General features: G+C 35.8%; 1 long non-coding RNA gene across 2 annotated transcripts; it reads right to left on the minus strand.

Annotated features, from left to right (window-relative positions):
* Positions 1–590: 590 nt before the first annotated feature.
* On the minus strand, positions 591–4,230 carry LOC113294784. Of its 2 annotated transcripts, XR_003332685.1 has the most exons (5): positions 3,942–4,230; positions 3,213–3,436; positions 2,412–2,759; positions 1,935–2,285; positions 591–1,037 (listed from the first exon to the last, which is right to left on the minus strand). It is a non-coding gene; the product is annotated as an uncharacterized LOC113294784 (long non-coding RNA). The 2 variants fall into 2 exon arrangements; XR_003332684.1 differs by having other exon boundaries at positions 3,213–4,227.
* Between the last annotated feature and the right edge of the window lie 685 nt (positions 4,231–4,915).

The following is a 4,915-nucleotide window of genomic DNA, read 5'->3' on the forward strand; positions in this document are numbered from 1 at the left end:
GGATCTAATTCAGCAAAGGAGATGGTGCACCCACAATGTTTCAAGCCATGAGACGTATAGTTGGTTGTTTGGGCAATGAGTGTCACTACGGGAAAAGCATACTTTGACAATCCCTGACAGGTGTTGTAGTAGACTTACGAGGACTCTATTTTATGGGTTGTGGAAGGGAGGGGGGTTGTAGAAGGTTCACGTTTACCACGACTTCGAGCTAAGAGTCGTAAATGTGGTTGTGGTTCAAGTTTGGACTACCTTGTGGTTTAGTTGCGATTCTCTTTTGATTTTATTTTGGAAGCACATTTAATCTGTGTAGTAAAATTCTATAACACAACTTCTCTAATGGTTGGGAATACCACTATTACTACACTTGTTAGAGTGGTTGAAAAATCTCGCACAACTCTTATTTATATTGTTATACTTTCTTTCACAACCTTTGTCTGGTGTAGTCATAATCTCTAACACAAAATCCTTAAAGGTTGGAATATTTGAAATAACAACTTCTGTTTCCAGTGGATGAATGTGTAACTACAACTTTTGTTTGGAATTGTGTGCATAAAACTATATTGAAAAAAAAAATTAGGGTTGAAACCGAATTGCCGAAAGTAATTCACATTTACATTAACCTAGCAGTGTAACACATTTACATTCATCCAAGTTAACCTGCCACTCCAATTACATTACCTAGGTAACTTCAAATTACCTTGTACGAAAGTGTGTTGCGCAATGAAAGAAAAAAAATGATAGATTCTTTGAACAAAACTAAAAATGAAGGGCACATCTCTTGAGAAAACATTGTTCTATATCGATCAGATCTTGAATTTTTGATGTATCAGGGTTTACCCTTGCACTTTCTTTCCAATACACTATGAACTGAAGGTCGGTTTCAAAGAGATTATCATTTTGTGCAAACTAGAAAGTACTTGGAAAAGCAGTTACACCTAGAATACACATCAGCTGCAGTAGACCAACAACCAGGAAGACTAAAACAATCGCCCACATCTTCTAGTCTAGATTCCCTACGATTTCCAAATAAATCATACCTGTTGCATAAAAAGAAGTTAAAATATAAGCTGATTGGCAAGATGATTTCAGAGCCATACACAGGCAATCACCTGATCAGTGACTAGCAATCAAAATTCAGGGAACATGAGCAGAAAAGGCTTGATTTTATTAAACTGTAATGTAGATTCAATATATAACTTCAAGGTAGAAGAGAAACAAAGAAACTTGTAACGTATGTCTTTGTGATACTTTAGTGAATAAAGCATAGTTATTGTTCGGGCGAATTCAAACTCTAGTTTCAAGATTTTCAGAATGGACCTTTTTGATTTCCAAGGTTCTTTCTACAATTCTTGAGTGTGATACAAACTATTCTTATCGAAATTGACAAGCCCCATTGTTTGAATCATATTAGCAAGATTTTTATAACAACTATAACGATAAATTGTTACAAGTGAATATTTGCAACATGTAATGCATTTTGCAATCACATGTACTGTATTACTAGTAAATGTTGCTAAATTTTTTGCATTATTTGGGGTTGAGTATGACTTAATACATCGTTTTATGACGAGTTATGGGCCTACCCGACCTCAAAACCACTGAGAGTCTGTGACTTCCATATGGGCATAAATACCGCAGTTGTAATATAGCGGTAGGAACTTTCAACTGGAAAAAGGATGATCATACTGGCTTTCCAGTTATAGTACCAAATTAGGATCAAATTGTTTTACTAATGTTGTTTTGAGGTTCATCAAAGACCAGATGGATGAATCAGGAATTGCATCACAATTTAAAAATCAAATGATGAAACAGTAAACATGTTTGAAAAAGCCAGATTTCTAGACACGATTCCTAAGTGCGGAAAACACAGAGGTAATATCCTTTAGGAAAAAACGAACTAATATGCATATTGTACGAAGGAAAATAACCAATACCTGCTCTTTTGAAATCTCTAAACTCCATGAAACACTTGGCAGCAATATCAGCCATGCCTATCGATTCATAAATCTCAGCTGCCTCCACACGAGCAACGCGAGCTAGTCCAGCATTACAAGCAAGCATGTGAACACCAGCAACTCTAAGACCACAAGATTTAGCGAGTTTCTCCAGGAATGAATCACCATCTCTTTCTTTGATTGACCCGCATCTTCCACCTAACTGCTTGTGAAATCCATTTTATCGTCGTTCATCATGGCCAACATGGGGTAATGGGGAGGGGCCCGACAGCAGTGGAAGCACACTTAAAGGCACATTGTCGCCATCTCAAAACTACCTTCATCCAGTAACTGCATGAAAATTAACCATGTATAAATTCCAGAAATTGGGTAAATTTTAGGAATCTAGATAAATGACCGCACAAAAATTGGTTGTATTCATGAATGTTTATAAAGACTTAAAGTTCAAATTTCAACCTTGGTACCACGTGAGCTTCATTCCTCTTTGCTGCTTGTAACCTGCATCGTATGTACAAGTGATTCATCAAGTTGTCTCACTTGAAAAAGGCCTAACTTCTTCCAGTAGTCAAACATAGGCTTTGAAAAATCTACATTCTCACAGATCCACAGTCTCTGTCTAGTGCGAGTTATAGCAACATACAATTGCTTCAGTTCAAAGCAGAGAATTCGGTGTTTCGCCTTGCTAAACTTTGGAAATTTCACATCATTTGAGTCGAGAAGATCCCGTTCTTTCATATACCCATAAAAAACTCTCAATTGAAACTTTAAAGGTGACACTCCAAAAATGCTGTAAAGAAAAACATCCTACAAAAAGAAAAAAATGCAATGTCAGGATGAATCGTACTTTATAGTGTACATTCATGAAACACTATAAATAATACCAGATATAATCTAAGATGCTTTCCTCAAAGAACTTAGACAACTCAACTTGCACCCTGTAAACCAAATTAACTACTAAACTATCATTCAAAAGAAACGAAACACATTTCAATCATGGAAAAGTTCAATATGCAACGACAAGTCGACAATAGCTAATTAAAGTTCCTGTTAAGGTATCAACTATTGATCTAGAGTTTCAACTCATATTCAAACATAAAGAAGTTGCGCCTCATTAAAATTATAGGAAAATTGAACATTTCCCCAAGTTGAGGCGTAAATTGAAAATTGCAACTACAACTTGTTGTATTCTTTCCTGGCTTCTCAACTATCATTCATTCCATAACTCCCCATTAAACCAATACTGCAACACGGCCTTACCTGCAACCTCCACTTTCCATTTATCCCAGCTCAAACCCTTCAGCACAACCAACACTGACTACAGCTTCAACTACAAAAGCATGAGCACCCATTACTATGCACCACCTGCAATCCTTCTGTCAGCAAACCCATCCTCAATCTCACCATCACTAGCCACCAGGTCTCAACTGAAAACAGTAACACAAACTCCCTGCAAGACCAACTCCATCTCCTTGTACTTCCAGCTCAAAGCATCGCAAAAACATCAAAAAAAATCCAAAATCAAACAAAGGGTTTCTTCATCCAAATCTTAAATTAAACAAAGGGTATCTTCAAAATCACACATAAAAACACTGCTTTCTCTCAAAATATCGAGATCAATCTCTGAAAAGAGGAAAACCCCTAAAAAACAGATAAAAAATCTCAGCTTCAGCAATAAAATCCACAAACTATACTTATTATAACCACATACCAATCAAAAAAATCCACTCAAACACCCAGAACAAACACTAAAAGAGACAAAATGAAGAAACCCTTAACTTCCATTCTGTCAAACAAGTTCAGACTTTATGAAACAAAAATTGAAAACCTTGATACACACTATGAACTCAATTTCAAGAAATCCAAAAAGAGAGAGAGAGAGAGAGAAAATCCCGCAAATCAAAACCACCACTGAAATTTACAGATCTGAACAATACTTATTTACTCAGAAAAAAAGCAAATTAATTGGAAAAACTAAGAAAAACTTACTTAAAATCAATCAATCATTCGATGAATACAACAAACTCAACAAAACCTAATCTCTCTCATTCTCTCAACAACAAATCTTTGTTCTGAGGTTACAGGTTTAGTTCGGGTTCACGGGAGAACTTCGATTTTGTGCAGGAGACGAAAAAGACAGAGAAAGGGGTTAGGTTGGAGAGCAATGATTTTATATGATCTGTTTCAGTTTTCGGTTTGGTGGTGGAGTTGAAGATGGAGAAGAAGATAGGCTAAGAGAGAAAAGAGAGCCATAAGAGAGCGAGAGGATGAGAATGAGTGGTGGCTTTATCTCTCTCCTTTAGTCTAGATAAGGTAAATGCTTAGATGACCGTAGATAAGAAGGTTACATGGATTGTTGAAACTATAAGATGGTGTAGATTCGTTTTAAGATGCTCCTACGAATTGAGAAGTTTGTGTGTTTTTTTTTGTGCTAGTAAAAATTCGTGTATTCGGTTTTATTATCAATCTTCGATATTAAAAAAATCCAAAAAATATATCAATAAATTTAAGATATTATTATGGACCTTCGGTTATAATACAATTCCGATAAATATATGGGAATGATGATGAAAAAAAGAAGAAATGAATTTGATAATTGGTGTGTTTCTTTGTGCTTTTGTGCTTTCTCTTTGTGCTTCCGGTTTAAATTTCGACTAGTTACATAGGTCATGAAGCCATTTCAACTAGTCATACAGGTCATGAACTTCAAATGTGGTATAAGGGCATGCAAACTATGAACCAAGAAGCTTCGGGTGGGTTCTAACTTCAAACTTAGCATGATATACATCATTGATATCGATAAATATGAAGCGCAGTGTCGATTCTATCTTCAAATTCAGTATAACGACTAACAAATTATGAACCATGAAGCTCTGGGTGGGTTATGACTTCAAATTTAGCAGGATATATCATCGCAATTGATAAATATGAAGCTCAATATCGATTCGAACTTTAAATGTGGT

The sequence above is a fragment of the Papaver somniferum genome, chromosome 7 (genome assembly GCF_003573695.1).
Source record: "Papaver somniferum cultivar HN1 chromosome 7, ASM357369v1, whole genome shotgun sequence".
Classification (NCBI taxonomy): domain Eukaryota; kingdom Viridiplantae; phylum Streptophyta; class Magnoliopsida; order Ranunculales; family Papaveraceae; genus Papaver; species Papaver somniferum.